We start from the raw sequence: 19,316 nt of genomic DNA, 5'->3' as shown, positions 1-19,316 counted from the left end.
CAATCTCTTATAACTAATACTCAATCTAGAATACTGAATACTGAATATCCAAAACTGAATACTAAATCTCCAGTACTGAATCTCCCATTCTGAATACTGAATACTAAATCTCCAGAACTTAATCTCCAATAATGAATACTGAATCTCCTATTCTGAATACTGAACACTAAATCTCCAGAACTGAATCTCCAATACTAACTACTGAATCTCCAATTCTGAATACTGAATACTAAATCTCCAGTACTGAATCTCCAATAATGAATACTGAATCTTTAATAATGAATACTGAATCTCCCATTCTGAATACTGAATCATCAATACTCAATCTCCAATATTTAATACTCAATCTAGAATACTGAATACTGAATATCCAAAAGGGAATACTAAATCTCCCATTCTGAACACTGAATCTTTGAAGGGATTTCAGTCTGATTTGAGTTTATAAAGCATTCAAAGATGTACACAGAGTTATAGAGACTGCTGAGAGTTGAACACAATGGAGGAGCTTCTCTGAATAAAGATCCACTGTGAGCAGGATTCGAAGCTGCGCAGGGAAACCGCATTGGATTTCGAGTCCAACGCCTTAACCTCTTGGCCATCACAGCACATGAAGATGGGCTCCTTCTGCAGGCTGTGTGTCTGATGAAGGAGTTAGGGACGTGTCAATGTTCTGTTAATGTCCTTCAATTCATCATTAACGCTGCTTTAGTAAAATCTCACATCCTGAATACTGAATCACCAGTACTCAATCTCTTATAACTAATACTCAATCTAGAATACTGAATACTGAATATCCAAAACTGAATACTAAATCTCCAGTACTGAATCTCCAATAATGAATACTGAATCTCTAATACTAAATACTGAATCTCCCATTCTGAATACTGAATACCAAATCTCCAGAACTGAAACTCCAATAATAAATACTGAATCTCCAATAATTAAACTCCAATACTGAATACTGAATCTTTCATTCTGAATACTGAATCACCATTACTCAATCTCCAATATTTAAAAATCAATCTAGAATACTGAATACTAAATCTCCACAAATGAATGTCCCATTCTGAATACTGATTCTTTGAAGGGATTTCAGTCTGATTTGAGTTTATAGAGCATTCAAAGATCTACCCAGAGTTACAGACACTGCTGAGAGTAATACACACTGGAGCTTTAATGGAGAAGCTTCTCTGCATAAAGATCCGCTGTGAGCAGGATTCGAACCTGCGCAGGGAAACCCCATTGGATTTCGAGTCCAACGCCTTAACCTCTCGGCCATCACAGCACTTGAAGATGGTCTCCTCTTGCAGGCTGTGTTTCTGATGAAGGAGTTAGGGAAGTTTCAATGTTCTGTTAATGTTGTTCAATCCATCATTAACGCTGCTTTAGTAAAATCTCACATCCTGAATACTGAATCACCAATACTCAAACTCCTATAACTAATACTCAAATTAGAATACTGAATACTGAATCACCAATACTGAATACTAAATCTCCAATACTGAATACTGAATCTCCCATTCTGAATACTGATTCTTTGAAGGGATTTCAGTCTGATTTGAGTTTATAGAGCATTCAAAGATCTACACAGAGTTACAGACACTGCTTAGAGTAATACACACTGGAGCTTTAATGGAGAAGCTTCTCTGCATAAAGATCCGCTGTGAGCAGGATTCGAACCTGCGCAGGGAAACCCCATTGGATTTCGAGTCCAACGCCTTAACCTCTCGGCCATCACAGTACATGAAGATGGACTCCTCCGGCAGGATGTGTTTCTGATGAAGGAGTTAGAGAAGAGTCAATGTTCTGTTAATGTTGTTCAATCCATCATTAACGCTGCTTTAGTAAAATCTCACATCCTGAATACTGAATCACCAATACTCAATCTCTTATAACTAATACTCAATCTAGAATACTGAATACTAAATATATCCAAAACTGAATACTAAATCTCCAGTACTGAATCTCCCATTCTGAATACTGGATACTAAATCTCCAGAACTAAATCTCCAATACTAACTACTGAATCTCCCATTCTGAATACAGAATACTAAATCTCCAAAACTGAATCTCCAATACTGAATACTTAATCTCCCATTCTGAATACTGAATACTAAATTTCCAGTACTGAATCTTCAATAATGAATACTGAATCTCTAATACTGAATACTGAATCTCACATTCTGAATACTGAATACCAAATCTCCAGAACTGAAACTCCAATAATAATTACTGAATCTCCAATAATTAAACTCCAATACTGAATACTGAATCTTTCATTCTGAATACTGAATCACCATTACTCAATCTCCAATATTTAAAAATCAATCTAGCATAATGAATACTAAATCTCCACAAATGAATGTCCCATTCTGAATACTGATTCTTTGAAGGGATTTCAGTCTGATTTGAGTTTATAAAGCACTCCAAGATCTACACAGAGTTACAGACACTGCTGAGAGTAATACACACTGGAGCTTTAATGGAGAAGCTTCTCTGCATAAAGATCCGCTGTGAGCAGGATTCGAACCGGCGCAGGGAAACCCCATTGGATTTCAAGTCCAACGCCTTAACCTCTCGGCCATCACAGCACATAAAGATGGCCTCCTCCTGCAGGCTGTGTTTCTGATGAAGGAGTTAGAGAAGAGTCAATGTTCTGTTAATGTTGTTCAATCCATCATTAAAGCTGCTTTAGTAAAATCTCACATCCTGAATACTGAATCACCAATACTCAAACTCCTATAACTAATACTCAAATTAGAATACTGAATACTGAATCACCAATACTGAATACTAAATCTCCAGAACTGAATCTCCAATACTGAATACTGAATCTCCCATTCTGAATACTGATTCTTTGAAGGGATTTCAGTCTGATTTGAGTTTATAGAGCATTCAAAGATCTACACAGAGTTACAGACACTGCTTAGAGTAATACACACTGGAGCTTTAATGGAGAAGCTTCTCTGCATAAAGATCCGCTGTGAGCAGGATTCGAACCTGCGCAGGGAAACCCCATTGGATTTCGAGTCCAACGCCTTAACCTCTCGGCCATCACAGTACATGAAGATGGACTCCTCCGGCAGGATGTGTTTCTGATGAAGGAGTTAGAGAAGAGTCAATGTTCTGTTAATGTTGTTCAATCCATCATTAACGCTGCTTTAGTAAAATCTCACATCCTGAATACTGAATCACCAATACTCAATCTCTTATAACTAATACTCAATCTAGAATACTGAATACTAAATATATCCAAAACTGAATACTAAATCTCCAGTACTGAATCTCCCATTCTGAATACTGGATACTAAATCTCCAGAACTAAATCTCCAATACTAACTACTGAATCTCCCATTCTGAATACAGAATACTAAATCTCCAAAACTGAATCTCCAATACTGAATACTTAATCTCCCATTCTGAATACTGAATACTAAATTTCCAGTACTGAATCTTCAATAATGAATACTGAATCTCACATTCTGAATACTGAATCTCACATTCTGAATACTGAATACCAAATCTCCAGAACTGAAACTCCAATAATAATTACTGAATCTCCAATAATTAAACTCCAATACTGAATACTGAATCTTTCATTCTGAATACTGAATCACCATTACTCAATCTCCAATATTTAAAAATCAATCTAGAATACTGAATACTAAATCTCCACAAATGAATGTCCCATTCTGAATACTGATTCTTTGAAGGGATTTCAGTCTGATTTGAGTTTATAGAGCATTCAAAGATCTACACAGAGTTACAGACACTGCTGAGAGTAATACACACTGGAGCTTTAATGGAGAAGCTTTTCTGCATAAAGATCCGCTGTGAGCAGGATTCGAACCTGCGCAGGGAAACCCCATTGGATTTCGAGTCCAACGCCTTAACCTCTCGGCCATCACAGCACACGAAGATGGGCTCCTCTTGCAGGCTGTGTTTCTGATGAAGGAGTTAGGGAAGTTTCAATGTTCTGTTAATGTTGTTCAATCCATCATTAACGCTGCTTTAGTAAAATCTCACATCCTGAATACTGAATCACCAAAACTCAATAGTAGTATCTCCTATAATTAATACTCAATCTAGAATACTGAAAACTGAATATCCAAAACTGAATACTAAATCTCCAGTACTGAATCTCCCATTCTGAATACTGAATACTAAATTTCCAGTACTGAATCTCCCATTCTGAACACTGAATACTAAATTTCCAGTACTGAATCTCCAATAATGAATACTGAATCTCTAATACTGAATACTGAATCTCACATTCTGAATACTGAATACCAAATCTCCAGAACTGAAACTCCAATAATAATTACTGAATCTCCAATAATTAAACTCCAATACTGAATACTGAATCTTTCATTCTGAATACTGAATCACCATTACTCAATCTCCAATATTTAAAAATCAATCTAGAATACTGAATACTAAATCTCCAGAAATGAATGTCTCGTTCTGAATACTGATTCTTTGAAGGGATTTCAGTCTGATTTGAGTTTATAAAGCATTCAAATATCTACACAGCGTTACAGACACTGCTAAGAGTAATACACACTGGAGCTTTAATGGAGGAGCATCTCTGCATAAAGATCCGCTGTGAGCAGGATTCGAACCTGCGCAGGGAAACCCCATTGGATTTCGAGTCCAACGCCTTAACCTCTCGGCCATCACAGCACATGAAAATGGCATCCTCCTGCAGGCTGTGTTTCTGATGAAGGAGTTAGAGAAGAGTCAATGTTCTGTTAATGTTGTTCAATCCATCATTAACGCTGCTTTAGTAAAATCTCACATCCTGAATACTGAATCACCAATACTCAATCTCTTATAACTAATACTCAATCTAGAATACTGAATATCCAAAACTGAATACTAAATCTCCAGTACTGAATCTCCCATTCTGAATACTGAATCAGCCATTCTGAATACTGAATACTAAATCTCCAGAACTTAATCTCCAATAATGAATACTGAATCTTTAATAATGAATACTGAATCTCCCATTCTGAATACTAAATCTCCCATTCTGAATACTAAATCTCCCATTCTGAATACTGAATCACCAATACTCAATCTCCAATATTTAATACTCAATCTAGAATACTGAATACTGAATATCCAAAAGGGAATACTAAATCTCCCATTCTGAATACTGAATTTTTGAAGGGATTTCAGTCTGATTTGAGTTTATAAAGCATTCAAAGATCTACACAGAGTTACAGACACTGCTGAGAGGTGAACACAATGGAGCTTTAATGGAGGAGCTTCTCTGAATAAAGATCCACCGTGAGCAGGATTCGAAGCTGCGCAGGGAAACCCCATTGGATTTCGAGTCCAACGCCTTAACCTCTCGGCCATCACAGCAGATGCAGATGGCCTCCTCCTGCAGGCTGTGTGTCTGATGAAGGAGTTAGGGACGTGTCAATGTTCTGTTAATGTTCTTCAATTCATCATTAACGCTGCTTTAGTAAAATCTCACATCCTGAATACTGAATCACCAGTACTCAATCTCTTATAACTAATACTCAATCTAGAATACTGAATACTGAATATCCAAAACTGAATACTAAATCTCCAGTACTGAATCTCCCATTCTGAATACTGAATCAGTCATTCTGAATACTGAATACTAAATCTCCAGAACTTAATCTCCAATAATGAATACTGAATCTCCTATTCTGAATACTGAACACTGAATCTCCTATTCTGAATACTGAACACTAAATCTCCAGAACTGAATCTCCCATTCTGAATACTAAATCTCCCATTCTGAATACTGAATCACCAATACTCAATCTCCAATATTTAATACTCAATCTAGAATACTGAATACTGAATATCCAAAAGGGAATACTAAATCTCCCATTCTGAATACTGAATCTTTGAAGGGATTTCAGTCTGATTTGAGTTTATAAAGCATTCAAAGATGTACACAGAGTTACAGAGACTGCGGAGAGTTGAATACAATGGAGCTTTAATGGAGGAGCTTCTCTGAATAAAGATCCACTGTGAGCAGGATTCGAAGCTGCGCAGGGAAACCCCATTGGATTTCGAGTCCAACGCCTTAACCTCTTGGCCATCACAGCACATGAAGATGGGCTCCTTCTGCAGGCTGTGTGTCTGATGAAGGAGTTAGGGACGTGTCAATGTTCTGTTAATGTTCTTCAATTCATCATTAACGCTGCTTTAGTAAAATCTCACATCCTGAATACTGAATCACCAGTACTCAATCTCCTATAACTAATACTCAATCTAGAATACTGAATACTGAATATCCAAAACTGAATACTAAATCTCCAGTACTGAATCTCCCATTCTGAATACTGAATCAGCCATTCTGAATACTGAATACTAAATCTCCAGTACTGAATCTCCCATTCTGAATACTGAATACTAAATCTCCAGAACTTAATCTCCAATAATGAATACTGAATCTCCTATTCTGAATACTGAACACTAAATCTCCAGAACTGAATCTCCAATACTAACTACTGAATCTCCAATTCTGAATACTGAATACTAAATCTCCAGTACTGAATCTCCAATAATGAATACTGAATCTTTAATAATGAATACTGAATCTCCTATTCTGAATACTAAATCTCCCATTCTGAATACTGAATCACCAATACTCAATCTCCAATATTTAATACTCAATCTAGAATACTGAATACTGAATATCCAAAGGGAATACTAAATCTCCCATTCTGAACACTGAATCTTTGAAGGGATTTCAGTCTGATTTGAGTTTATAAAGCATTCAAAGATGTACACAGAGTTACAGAGACTGCTGAGAGTTGAACACAATGGAGCTTTAATGGAGGAGCTTCTCTGAATAAAGATCCACTGTGAGCAGGATTCGAAGCTGCGCAGGGAAACCGCATTGGATTTCGAGTCCAACGCCTTAACCTCTTGGCCATCACAGCACATGAAGATGGGCTCCTTCTGCAGGCTGTGTGTCTGATGAAGGAGTTAGGGACGTGTCAATGTTCTGTTAATGTCCTTCAATTCATCATTAACGCTGCTTTAGTAAAATCTCACATCCTGAATACTGAATCACCAGTACTCAATCTCCTATAACTAATACTCAATCTAGAATACTGAATACTGAATATCCAAAACTGAATACTAAATCTCCAGTACTGAATCTCCAATAATGAATACTGAATCTCTAATACTAAATACAGAATCTCCCATTCTGAATACTGAATACCAAATCTCCAGAACTGAAACTCCAATAATAAATACTGAATCTCCAATAATTAAACTCCAATACTGAATACTGAATCTTTCATTCTGAATACTGAATCACCATTACTCAATCTCCAATATTTAAAAATCAATCTAGAATACTGAATACTAAATCTCCACAAATGAATGTCCCATTCTGAATACTGATTCTTTGAAGGGATTTCAGTCTGATTTGAGTTTATAGAGCATTCAAAGATCTACCCAGAGTTACAGACACTGCTGAGAGTAATACACACTGGAGCTTTAATGGAGAAGCTTCTCTGCATAAAGATCCGCTGTGAGCAGGATTCGAACCTGCGCAGGGAAACCCCATTGGATTTCGAGTCCAACGCCTTAACCTCTCGGCCATCACAGCACATGAAGATGGACTCCTCCGGCAGGCTGTGTTTCTGATGAAGGAGTTAGAGAAGAGTCAATGTTCTATTAATGTTGTTCAATCCATCATTAACGCTGCTTTAGTAAAATCTCACATCCTGAATACTGAATCACCAATACTCAATCTCTTATAACTAATACTCAATCTAGAATACTGAATACTAAATATATCCAAAACTGAATACTAAATCTCCAGTACTGAATCTCCCATTCTGAATACTGGATACTAAATCTCCAGAACTAAATCTCCAATACTAACTACTGAATCTCCCATTCTGAATACAGAATACTAAATCTCCAAAACTGAATCTCCAATACTGAATACTTAATCTCCCATTCTGAATACTGAATACTAAATTTCCAGTACTGAATCTTCAATAATGAATACTGAATCTCTAATACTGAATACTGAATCTCACATTCTGAATACTGAATACCAAATCTCCAGAACTGAAACTCCAATAATAATTACTGAATCTCCAATAATTAAACTCCAATACTGAATACTGAATCTTTCATTCTGAATACTGAATCACCATTACTCAATCTCCAATATTTAAAAATCAATCTAGAATACTGAATACTAAATCTCCAGAAATGAATGTCCCATTCTGAATACTGATTCTTTGAAGGGATTTCAGTCTGATTTGAGTTTATAGAGCATTCAAAGATCTACACAGAGTTACAGACACTGCTGAGAGTAATACACACTGGAGCTTTAATGGAGAAGCTTTTCTGCATAAAGATCCGCTGTGAGCAGGATTCGAACCTGCGCAGGGAAACCCCATTGGATTTCGAGTCCAACGCCTTAACCTCTCGGCCATCACAGCACATGAAGATGGTCTCCTCTTGCAGGCTGTGTTTCTGATGAAGGAGTTAGGGAAGTTTCAATGTTCTGTTAATGTTGTTCAATCCATCATTAACGCTGCTTTAGTAAAATCTCACATCCTGAATACTGAATCACCAATACTCAAACTCCTATAACTAATACTCAAATTAGAATACTGAATACTGAATCACCAATACTGAATACTAAATCTCCAGTACTGAATCTCCAATACTGAATACTGAATCTCCCATTCTGAATACTGATTCTTTGAAGGGATTTCAGTCTGATTTGAGTTTATAAAGCATTGAAAGATCTACAGAGACTGCTGAGAGTAATATACACCGGGGCTTTAATGGAGGAGCGTCTCTGCATAAAGATTCGCTGTGAGCAGGATTCGAACCTGCGCAGGGAAACCCCATTGGATTTCGAGTCCAACGCCTTAACCTCTCGGCCATCACAGCACAAGAAGATGGCCTTCTCCTGCAGGCTGTGTTTCTGATGAAGCAGTTAGAGAAGAGTCAATGTTCTGTTAATGTTGTTCAATCCATCATTAACGCTGCTTTAGTAAAATCTCACATCCTGAATACTGAATCACCAATACTCAATCTCTTATAACTAATACTCAATCTAGAATACTGAATACTAAATATATCCAAAACTGAATACTAAATCTCCAGTACTGAATCTCCCATTCTGAATACTGGATACTAAATCTCCAGAACTAAATCTCCAATACTAACTACTGAATCTCCCATTCTGAATACAGAATACTAAATCTCCAAAACTGAATCTCCAATACTGAATACTGAATCTCCCATTCTGAATACTGAATACTAAATTTCCAGTACTGAATCTTCAATAATGAATACTGAATCTCTAATACTGAATACTGAATCTCACATTCTGAATACTGAATACCAAATCTCCAGAACTGAAACTCCAATAATAATTACTGAATCTCCAATAATTAAACTCCAATACTGAATACTGAATCTTTCATTCTGAATACTGAATCACCATTACTCAATCTCCAATATTTAAAAATCAATCTAGAATACTGAATACTAAATCTCCAGAAATGAATGTCCCGTTCTGAATACTGATTCTTTGAAGGGATTTCAGTCTGATTTGAGTTTATAGAGCATTCAAAGATCTACACAGAGTTACAGACACAGCTTAGAGTAATACACACTGGAGCTTTAATGGAGGAGCTTCTCTGCATAAAAATCCGCTGTGAGCAGGATTCGAACCTGCGCAGGGAAACCCCATTGGATTTCGAGTCCAACGCCTTAACCTCTCGGCCATCACAGCACTTGAAGATGGTCTCCTCTTGCAGGCTGTGTTTCTGATGAAGGAGTTAGGGAAGTTTCAATGTTCTGTTAATGTTGTTCAATCCATCATTAACGCTGCTTTAGTAAAATCTCACATCCTGAATACTGAATCACCAATACTCAATCTCTTATAACTAATACTCAATCTAGAATACTGAATACTAAATATATCCAAAACTGAATACTAAATCTCCAGTACTGAATCTCCCATTCTGAATACTGGATACTAAATCTCCAGAACTAAATCTCCAATACTAACTACTGAATCTCCCATTCTGAATACAGAATACTAAATCTCCAAAACTGAATCTCCAATACTGAATACTTAATCTCCCATTCTGAATACTGAATACTAAATTTCCAGTACTGAATCTTCAATAATGAATACTGAATCTCTAATACTGAATACTGAATCTCACATTCTGAATACTGAATACCAAATCTCCAGAACTGAAACTCCAATAATAATTACTGAATCTCCAATAATTAAACTCCAATACTGAATACTGAATCTTTCATTCTGAATACTGAATCACCATTACTCAATCTCCAATATTTAAAAATCAATCTAGAATACTGAATACTAAATCTCCACAAATGAATGTCCCATTCTGAATAGTGATTCTTTGAAAGGATTTCAGTCTGATTTGAGTTTATAGAGCATTCAAAGATCTACCCAGAGTTACAGACACTGCTGAGAGTAATACACACTGGAGCTTTAATGGAGAAGCTTCTCTGCATAAAGATCCGCTGTGAGCAGGATTCGAACCTGCGCAGGGAAACCCCATTGGATTTCGAGTCCAACGCCTTAACCTCTCGGCCATCACAGCACATGAAGATGGACTCCTCCGGCAGGCTGTGTTTCTGATGAAGGAGTTAGAGAAGAGTCAATGTTCTGTTAATGTTGTTCAATCCATCATTAACGCTGCTTTAGTAAAATCTCACATCCTGAATACTGAATCACCAATACTCAATCTCTTATAACTAATACTCAATCTAGAATACTGAATACTAAATATATCCAAAACTGAATACTAAATCTCCAGTACTGAATCTCCCATTCTGAATACTGGATACTAAATCTCCAGAACTAAATCTCCAATACTAACTACTGAATCTCCCATTCTGAATACAGAATACTAAATCTCCAAAACTGAATCTCCAATACTGAATACTTAATCTCCCATTCTGAATACTGAATACTAAATTTCCAGTACTGAATCTTCAATAATGAATACTGAATCTCTAATACTGAATACTGAATCTCACATTCTGAATACTGAATACCAAATCTCCAGAACTGAAACTCCAATAATAATTACTGAATCTCCAATAATTAAACTCCAATACTGAATACTGAATCTTTCATTCTGAATACTGAATCACCATTACTCAATCTCCAATATTTAAAAATCAATCTAGCATAATGAATACTAAATCTCCACAAATGAATGTCCCATTCTGAATACTGATTCTTTGAAGGGATTTCAGTCTGATTTGAGTTTATAAAGCACTCCAAGATCTACACAGAGTTACAGACACTGCTGAGAGTAATACACACTGGAGCTTTAATGGAGAAGCTTCTCTGCATAAAGATCCGCTGTGAGCAGGATTCGAACCGGCGCAGGGAAACCCCATTGGATTTCAAGTCCAACGCCTTAACCTCTCGGCCATCACAGCACATAAAGATGGCCTCCTCCTGCAGGCTGTGTTTCTGATGAAGGAGTTAGAGAAGAGTCAATGTTCTGTTAATGTTGTTCAATCCATCATTAAAGCTGCTTTAGTAAAATCTCACATCCTGAATACTGAATCACCAATACTCAAACTCCTATAACTAATACTCAAATTAGAATACTGAATACTGAATCACCAATACTGAATACTAAATCTCCAGAACTGAATCTCCAATACTGAATACTGAATCTCCCATTCTGAATACTGATTCTTTGAAGGGATTTCAGTCTGATTTGAGTTTATAGAGCATTCAAAGATCTACACAGAGTTACAGACACTGCTTAGAGTAATACACACTGGAGCTTTAATGGAGAAGCTTCTCTGCATAAAGATCCGCTGTGAGCAGGATTCGAACCTGCGCAGGGAAACCCCATTGGATTTCGAGTCCAACGCCTTAACCTCTCGGCCATCACAGTACATGAAGATGGACTCCTCCGGCAGGATGTGTTTCTGATGAAGGAGTTAGAGAAGAGTCAATGTTCTGTTAATGTTGTTCAATCCATCATTAACGCTGCTTTAGTAAAATCTCACATCCTGAATACTGAATCACCAATACTCAATCTCTTATAACTAATACTCAATCTAGAATACTGAATACTAAATATATCCAAAACTGAATACTAAATCTCCAGTACTGAATCTCCCATTCTGAATACTGGATACTAAATCTCCAGAACTAAATCTCCAATACTAACTACTGAATCTCCCATTCTGAATACAGAATACTAAATCTCCAAAACTGAATCTCCAATACTGAATACTTAATCTCCCATTCTGAATACTGAATACTAAATTTCCAGTACTGAATCTTCAATAATGAATACTGAATCTCACATTCTGAATACTGAATCTCACATTCTGAATACTGAATACCAAATCTCCAGAACTGAAACTCCAATAATAATTACTGAATCTCCAATAATTAAACTCCAATACTGAATACTGAATCTTTCATTCTGAATACTGAATCACCATTACTCAATCTCCAATATTTAAAAATCAATCTAGAATACTGAATACTAAATCTCCACAAATGAATGTCCCATTCTGAATACTGATTCTTTGAAGGGATTTCAGTCTGATTTGAGTTTATAGAGCATTCAAAGATCTACACAGAGTTACAGACACTGCTGAGAGTAATACACACTGGAGCTTTAATGGAGAAGCTTTTCTGCATAAAGATCCGCTGTGAGCAGGATTCGAACCTGCGCAGGGAAACCCCATTGGATTTCGAGTCCAACGCCTTAACCTCTCGGCCATCACAGCACACGAAGATGGGCTCCTCTTGCAGGCTGTGTTTCTGATGAAGGAGTTAGGGAAGTTTCAATGTTCTGTTAATGTTGTTCAATCCATCATTAACGCTGCTTTAGTAAAATCTCACATCCTGAATACTGAATCACCAAAACTCAATAGTAGTATCTCCTATAATTAATACTCAATCTAGAATACTGAAAACTGAATATCCAAAACTGAATACTAAATCTCCAGTACTGAATCTCCCATTCTGAATACTGAATACTAAATTTCCAGTACTGAATCTCCCATTCTGAACACTGAATACTAAATTTCCAGTACTGAATCTCCAATAATGAATACTGAATCTCTAATACTGAATACTGAATCTCACATTCTGAATACTGAATACCAAATCTCCAGAACTGAAACTCCAATAATAATTACTGAATCTCCAATAATTAAACTCCAATACTGAATACTGAATCTTTCATTCTGAATACTGAATCACCATTACTCAATCTCCAATATTTAAAAATCAATCTAGAATACTGAATACTAAATCTCCAGAAATGAATGTCTCGTTCTGAATACTGATTCTTTGAAGGGATTTCAGTCTGATTTGAGTTTATAAAGCATTCAAATATCTACACAGCGTTACAGACACTGCTAAGAGTAATACACACTGGAGCTTTAATGGAGGAGCATCTCTGCATAAAGATCCGCTGTGAGCAGGATTCGAACCTGCGCAGGGAAACCCCATTGGATTTCGAGTCCAACGCCTTAACCTCTCGGCCATCACAGCACATGAAAATGGCATCCTCCTGCAGGCTGTGTTTCTGATGAAGGAGTTAGAGAAGAGTCAATGTTCTGTTAATGTTGTTCAATCCATCATTAACGCTGCTTTAGTAAAATCTCACATCCTGAATACTGAATCACCAATACTCAATCTCTTATAACTAATACTCAATCTAGAATACTGAATATCCAAAACTGAATACTAAATCTCCAGTACTGAATCTCCCATTCTGAATACTGAATCAGCCATTCTGAATACTGAATACTAAATCTCCAGAACTTAATCTCCAATAATGAATACTGAATCTTTAATAATGAATACTGAATCTCCCATTCTGAATACTAAATCTCCCATTCTGAATACTAAATCTCCCATTCTGAATACTGAATCACCAATACTCAATCTCCAATATTTAATACTCAATCTAGAATACTGAATACTGAATATCCAAAAGGGAATACTAAATCTCCCATTCTGAATACTGAATTTTTGAAGGGATTTCAGTCTGATTTGAGTTTATAAAGCATTCAAAGATCTACACAGAGTTACAGACACTGCTGAGAGGTGAACACAATGGAGCTTTAATGGAGGAGCTTCTCTGAATAAAGATCCACCGTGAGCAGGATTCGAAGCTGCGCAGGGAAACCCCATTGGATTTCGAGTCCAACGCCTTAACCTCTCGGCCATCACAGCAGATGCAGATGGCCTCCTCCTGCAGGCTGTGTGTCTGATGAAGGAGTTAGGGACGTGTCAATGTTCTGTTAATGTTCTTCAATTCATCATTAACGCTGCTTTAGTAAAATCTCACATCCTGAATACTGAATCACCAGTACTCAATCTCTTATAACTAATACTCAATCTAGAATACTGAATACTGAATATCCAAAACTGAATACTAAATCTCCAGTACTGAATCTCCCATTCTGAATACTGAATCAGCCATTCTGAATACTGAATACTAAATCTCCAGAACTTAATCTCCAATAATGAATACTGAATCTCCTATTCTGAATACTGAACACTGAATCTCCTATTCTGAATACTGAACACTAAATCTCCAGAACTGAATCTCCCATTCTGAATACTAAATCTCCCATTCTGAATACTGAATCACCAATACTCAATCTCCAATATTTAATACTCAATCTAGAATACTGAATACTGAATATCCAAAAGGGAATACTAAATCTCCCATTCTGAATACTGAATCTTTGAAGGGATTTCAGTCTGATTTGAGTTTATAAAGCATTCAAAGATGTACACAGAGTTACAGAGACTGCGGAGAGTTGAATACAATGGAGCTTTAATGGAGGAGCTTCTCTGAATAAAGATCCACTGTGAGCAGGATTCGAAGCTGCGCAGGGAAACCCCATTGGATTTCGAGTCCAACGCCTTAACCTCTTGGCCATCACAGCACATGAAGATGGGCTCCTTCTGCAGGCTGTGTGTCTGATGAAGGAGTTAGGGACGTGTCAATGTTCTGTTAATGTTCTTCAATTCATCATTAACGCTGCTTTAGTAAAATCTCACATCCTGAATACTGAATCACCAGTACTCAATCTCCTATAACTAATACTCAATCTAGAATACTGAATACTGAATATCCAAAACTGAATACTAAATCTCCAGTACTGAATCTCCCATTCTGAATACTGAATCAGCCATTCTGAATACTGAATACTAAATCTCCAGTACTGAATCTCCCATTCTGAATACTGAATACTAAATCTCCAGAACTTAATCTCCAATAATGAATACTGAATCTCCTATTCTGAATACTGAACACTAAATCTCCAGAACTGAATCTCCAATACTAACTACTGAATCTCCAATTCTGAATACTGAATACTAAATCTCCAGTACTGAATCTCCAATAATGAATACTGAATCTTTAATAATGAATACTGAATCTCCTATTCTGAATACTAAATCTCCCATTCTGAATACTGAATCACCAATACTCAATCTCCAATATTTAATACTCAATCTAGAATACTGAATACTGAATATCCAAAGGGAATACTAAATCTCCCATTCTGAACACTGAATCTTTGATGGGATTTCAGTCTGATTTGAGTTTATAAAGCATTCAAAGATGTACACAGAGTTACAGAGACAGCTGAGAGTTGAACACAATGGAGCTTTAATGGAGGAGCTTCTCTGAATAAAGATCCACTGTGAGCAGGATTCGAAGCTGCGCAGGGAAACCGCATTGGATTTCGAGTCCAACGCCTTAACCTCTTGGCCATCACAGCACATAAAGATGGGCTCCTTCTGCAGGCTGTGTGTCTGATGAAGGAGTTAGGGACGTGTCAATGTTCTGTTAATGTCCTTCAATTCATCATTAACGCTGCTTTAGTAAAATCTCACATCCTGAATACTGAATCACCAGTACTCAATCTCCTATAACTAATACTCAATCTAGAATACTGAATACTGAATATCCAAAACTGAATACTAAATCTCCAGTACTGAATCTCCAATAATGAATACTGAATCTCTAATACTAAATACTGAATCTCCCATTCTGAATACTGAATACCAAATCTCCAGAACTGAAACTCCAATAATAAATACTGAATCTCCAATAATTAAACTCCAATACTGAATACTGAATCTTTCATTCTGAATACTGAATCACCATTACTCAATCTCCAATATTTAAAAATCAATCTAGAATACTGAATACTAAATCTCCACAAATGAATGTCCCATTCTGAATACTGATTCTTTGAAGGGATTTCAGTCTGATTTGAGTTTATAGAGCATTCAAAGATCTACCCAGAGTTACAGACACTGCTGAGAGTAATACACACTGGAGCTTTAATGGAGAAGCTTCTCTGCATAAAGATCCGCTGTGAGCAGGATTCGAACCTGCGCAGGGAAACCCCATTGGATTTCGAGTCCAACGCCTTAACCTCTCGGCCATCACAGCACTTGAAGATGGTCTCCTCTTGCAGGCTGTGTTTCTGATGAAGGAGTTAGGGAAGTTTCAATGTTCTGTTAATGTTGTTCAATCCATCATTAACGCTGCTTTAGTAAAATCTCACATCCTGAATACTGAATCACCAATACTCAATCTCTTATAACTAATACTCAATCTAGAATACTGAATACTAAATATATCCAAAACTGAATACTAAATCTCCAGTACTGAATCTCCCATTCTGAATACTGGATACTAAATCTCCAGAACTAAATCTCCAATACTAACTACTGAATCTCCCATTCTGAATACAGAATACTAAATCTCCAAAACTGAATCTCCAATACTGAATACTGAATCTCCCATTCTGAATACTGAATACTAAATTTCCAGTACTGAATCTTCAATAATGAATACTGAATCTCTAATACTGAATACTGAATCTCACATTCAGAATACTGAATACCAAATCTCCAGAACTGAAACTCCAATAATAATTACTGAATCTCCAATAATTAAACTCCAATACTGAATACTGAATCTTTCATTCTGAATACTGAATCACCATTACTCAATCTCCAATATTTAAAAATCTATCTAGAATACTGAATACTAAATCTCCACAAATGAATGTCCCATTCTGAATACTGATTCTTTGAAGGGATTTCAGTCTGATTTGAGTTTATAAAGCTTTCAAAGATCTACACAGAGTTACAGAGACTGCTGAGAGTTGAACACTCTGGAGTTTTAATGGAGAAGCTTCTCTGCATAAAGAACCGCTGTGAGCAGGATTCGAACCTGCGCAGGGAAACCCCATTGGATTTCGAGTCCAACGCCTTAACCTCTCGGCCATCACAGCACATGAAGATGGTGTCCTCTTGCAGGCTGTGTTTCTGATGAAGGAGTTAGGGAAGTTTCAATTTTCTGTTAATGTTCTTCAATTCATCATTAATGCTGCTTTAGTAAAATCTCACATCCTGAATACTGAATCACCAAAATTCAATAGTAGTATCTCCTATAATTAATACTCAATCTAGAATACTGAAAACTGAATATCCAAAACTGAATACTAAATCTCCAGTACTGAATCTCCCATTCTGAATACTGAATACTGAATCTCCAATACTGAATACTGAATCTCCCATTCTGAATACTGAATACTAAATTTCCAGAACTGAATCTCCCATTCTGAATACTGAATACTAAATTTCCAGTACTGAATCTCCAATACTAACTACTGAATCTCCCATTCTGCATACAGAATACTAAATCTCCAAAACTGAATCTCCAATACTGAATACTGAATCTCCCATTCTGAATACTGAATACTAAATTTCCAGTACTGAATCTCCAATAATGAATACTGAATCTCTAATACTAAATACTGAATCTCCCATTCTGAATACTGAATACCAAATCTCCAGAACTGAAACTCCAATAATAAATACTGAATCTCCAATAATTAAACTCCAATACTGAATACTGAATCTTTCATTCTGAATACTGAATCACCATTACTCAATCTCCAATATTTAAAAATCAATCTAGAATACTGAATACTAAATCTCCAGAAATGAATGTCCCATTCTGAATACTGATTCTTTGAAGGGATTTCAGTCTGATTTGAGTTTATAGAGCATTCAAAGATCTACCCAGAGTTACAGACACTGCTGAGAGTAATACACACTGGAGCTTTAATGGAGAAGCTTCTCTGCATAAAGATCCACTGTGAGCAGGATTCGAACCTGCGCAGGGAAACCCCATTGGATTTCGAGTCCAACGCCTTAACCTCTCGGCCATCACAGCACATGAAGATGGACTCCTCCGGCAGGCTGTGTTTCTGATGAAGGAGTTAGAGAAGAGTCAATGTTCTGTTAATGTTGTTCAATCCATCATTAACGCTGCTTTAGTAAAATCTCACATCCTGAATACTGAATCACCAATACTCAATCTCTTATAACTAATACTCAATCTAGAATACTGAATACTAAATATATCCAAAACTGAATACTAAATCTCCAGTACTGAATCTCCCATTCTGAATACTGGATACTAAATCTCCAGAACTAAATCTCCAATACTAACTACTGAATCTCCCATTCTGAATACAGAATACTAAATCTCCAAAACTGAATCTCCAATACTGAATACTTAATCTCCCATTCTGAATACTGAATACTAAATTTCCAGTACTGAATCTTCAATAATGAATACTGAATCTCTAATACTGAATACTGAATCTCACATTCTGAATACTGAATACCAAATCTCCAGAACTGAAACTCCAATAATAATTACTGAATCTCCAATAATTAAACTCCAATACTGAATACTGAATCTTTCATTCTGAATACTGAATCACCATTACTCAATCTCCAATATTTAAAAATCAATCTAGAATACTGAATACTAAATCTCCAGAAATGAATGTCCCATTCTGAATACTGATTCTTTGAAGGGATTTCAGTCTGATTTGAGTTTATAGAGCATTCAAAGATCTACACAGAGTTACAGACACTGCTGAGAGTAATACACACTGGAGCTTTAATGGAGAAGCTTTTCTGCATAAAGATCCGCTGTGAGCAGGATTCGAACCTGCGCAGGGAAACCCCATTGGATTTCGAGTCCAACGCCTTAACCTCTCGGCCATCACAGCACATGAAGATGGTCTCCTCTTGCAGGCTGTGTTTCTGATGAAGGAGTTAGGGAAGTTTCAATGTTCTGTTAATGTTGTTCAATCCATCATTAACGCTGCTTTAGTAAAATCTCACATCCTGAATACTGAATCACCAATACTCAAACTCCTATAACTAATACTCAAATTAGAATACT

At 36.5% G+C, this 19,316-nt stretch overlaps 26 non-coding genes across 26 annotated transcripts; all 26 read right to left on the bottom strand.

Annotated features, from left to right (window-relative positions):
• Positions 1-523: 523 nt before the first annotated feature.
• trnas-cga (transfer RNA serine (anticodon CGA)) lies at positions 524-605 on the bottom strand. Its single transcript has one exon. It is a non-coding gene; the product is annotated as a tRNA-Ser (tRNA).
• A 598-nt stretch (positions 606-1,203) lies between these two features.
• On the bottom strand, positions 1,204-1,285 carry trnas-cga (transfer RNA serine (anticodon CGA)). The gene has a single exon. It is a non-coding gene; the product is annotated as a tRNA-Ser (tRNA).
• A 374-nt stretch (positions 1,286-1,659) lies between these two features.
• trnas-cga (transfer RNA serine (anticodon CGA)) lies at positions 1,660-1,741 on the bottom strand. The gene has a single exon. It is a non-coding gene; the product is annotated as a tRNA-Ser (tRNA).
• Positions 1,742-2,509: 768 nt separating this feature from the next.
• trnas-uga (transfer RNA serine (anticodon UGA)) lies at positions 2,510-2,591 on the bottom strand. The gene has a single exon. It is a non-coding gene; the product is annotated as a tRNA-Ser (tRNA).
• A 388-nt stretch (positions 2,592-2,979) lies between these two features.
• trnas-cga (transfer RNA serine (anticodon CGA)) lies at positions 2,980-3,061 on the bottom strand. The gene has a single exon. It is a non-coding gene; the product is annotated as a tRNA-Ser (tRNA).
• Positions 3,062-3,829: 768 nt separating this feature from the next.
• Positions 3,830-3,911, bottom strand: trnas-cga (transfer RNA serine (anticodon CGA)). Its single transcript has one exon. It is a non-coding gene; the product is annotated as a tRNA-Ser (tRNA).
• A 690-nt stretch (positions 3,912-4,601) lies between these two features.
• trnas-cga (transfer RNA serine (anticodon CGA)) lies at positions 4,602-4,683 on the bottom strand. The gene has a single exon. It is a non-coding gene; the product is annotated as a tRNA-Ser (tRNA).
• Positions 4,684-5,288: 605 nt separating this feature from the next.
• On the bottom strand, positions 5,289-5,370 carry trnas-cga (transfer RNA serine (anticodon CGA)). The gene has a single exon. It is a non-coding gene; the product is annotated as a tRNA-Ser (tRNA).
• A 640-nt stretch (positions 5,371-6,010) lies between these two features.
• Positions 6,011-6,092, bottom strand: trnas-cga (transfer RNA serine (anticodon CGA)). Its single transcript has one exon. It is a non-coding gene; the product is annotated as a tRNA-Ser (tRNA).
• Positions 6,093-6,850: 758 nt separating this feature from the next.
• On the bottom strand, positions 6,851-6,932 carry trnas-cga (transfer RNA serine (anticodon CGA)). The gene has a single exon. It is a non-coding gene; the product is annotated as a tRNA-Ser (tRNA).
• A 598-nt stretch (positions 6,933-7,530) lies between these two features.
• Positions 7,531-7,612, bottom strand: trnas-cga (transfer RNA serine (anticodon CGA)). The gene has a single exon. It is a non-coding gene; the product is annotated as a tRNA-Ser (tRNA).
• Positions 7,613-8,380: 768 nt separating this feature from the next.
• Positions 8,381-8,462, bottom strand: trnas-cga (transfer RNA serine (anticodon CGA)). Its single transcript has one exon. It is a non-coding gene; the product is annotated as a tRNA-Ser (tRNA).
• Positions 8,463-8,840: 378 nt separating this feature from the next.
• Positions 8,841-8,922, bottom strand: trnas-cga (transfer RNA serine (anticodon CGA)). Its single transcript has one exon. It is a non-coding gene; the product is annotated as a tRNA-Ser (tRNA).
• Positions 8,923-9,690: 768 nt separating this feature from the next.
• On the bottom strand, positions 9,691-9,772 carry trnas-cga (transfer RNA serine (anticodon CGA)). Its single transcript has one exon. It is a non-coding gene; the product is annotated as a tRNA-Ser (tRNA).
• A 768-nt stretch (positions 9,773-10,540) lies between these two features.
• On the bottom strand, positions 10,541-10,622 carry trnas-cga (transfer RNA serine (anticodon CGA)). The gene has a single exon. It is a non-coding gene; the product is annotated as a tRNA-Ser (tRNA).
• Positions 10,623-11,390: 768 nt separating this feature from the next.
• On the bottom strand, positions 11,391-11,472 carry trnas-uga (transfer RNA serine (anticodon UGA)). The gene has a single exon. It is a non-coding gene; the product is annotated as a tRNA-Ser (tRNA).
• A 388-nt stretch (positions 11,473-11,860) lies between these two features.
• trnas-cga (transfer RNA serine (anticodon CGA)) lies at positions 11,861-11,942 on the bottom strand. Its single transcript has one exon. It is a non-coding gene; the product is annotated as a tRNA-Ser (tRNA).
• Positions 11,943-12,710: 768 nt separating this feature from the next.
• trnas-cga (transfer RNA serine (anticodon CGA)) lies at positions 12,711-12,792 on the bottom strand. Its single transcript has one exon. It is a non-coding gene; the product is annotated as a tRNA-Ser (tRNA).
• Positions 12,793-13,482: 690 nt separating this feature from the next.
• Positions 13,483-13,564, bottom strand: trnas-cga (transfer RNA serine (anticodon CGA)). Its single transcript has one exon. It is a non-coding gene; the product is annotated as a tRNA-Ser (tRNA).
• A 605-nt stretch (positions 13,565-14,169) lies between these two features.
• On the bottom strand, positions 14,170-14,251 carry trnas-cga (transfer RNA serine (anticodon CGA)). Its single transcript has one exon. It is a non-coding gene; the product is annotated as a tRNA-Ser (tRNA).
• Positions 14,252-14,891: 640 nt separating this feature from the next.
• Positions 14,892-14,973, bottom strand: trnas-cga (transfer RNA serine (anticodon CGA)). Its single transcript has one exon. It is a non-coding gene; the product is annotated as a tRNA-Ser (tRNA).
• A 758-nt stretch (positions 14,974-15,731) lies between these two features.
• trnas-cga (transfer RNA serine (anticodon CGA)) lies at positions 15,732-15,813 on the bottom strand. The gene has a single exon. It is a non-coding gene; the product is annotated as a tRNA-Ser (tRNA).
• A 598-nt stretch (positions 15,814-16,411) lies between these two features.
• On the bottom strand, positions 16,412-16,493 carry trnas-cga (transfer RNA serine (anticodon CGA)). The gene has a single exon. It is a non-coding gene; the product is annotated as a tRNA-Ser (tRNA).
• Positions 16,494-17,261: 768 nt separating this feature from the next.
• trnas-cga (transfer RNA serine (anticodon CGA)) lies at positions 17,262-17,343 on the bottom strand. Its single transcript has one exon. It is a non-coding gene; the product is annotated as a tRNA-Ser (tRNA).
• An 865-nt stretch (positions 17,344-18,208) lies between these two features.
• On the bottom strand, positions 18,209-18,290 carry trnas-cga (transfer RNA serine (anticodon CGA)). Its single transcript has one exon. It is a non-coding gene; the product is annotated as a tRNA-Ser (tRNA).
• A 768-nt stretch (positions 18,291-19,058) lies between these two features.
• On the bottom strand, positions 19,059-19,140 carry trnas-cga (transfer RNA serine (anticodon CGA)). Its single transcript has one exon. It is a non-coding gene; the product is annotated as a tRNA-Ser (tRNA).
• Between the last annotated feature and the right edge of the window lie 176 nt (positions 19,141-19,316).

This window comes from Salminus brasiliensis, chromosome 1, assembly GCF_030463535.1.
Source record: "Salminus brasiliensis chromosome 1, fSalBra1.hap2, whole genome shotgun sequence".
Lineage (NCBI taxonomy): Eukaryota > Metazoa > Chordata > Actinopteri > Characiformes > Bryconidae > Salminus > Salminus brasiliensis.
Note: the sequence above shows the minus strand (reverse complement) of the source record. Positions and strands in the feature narration are given on the sequence as shown.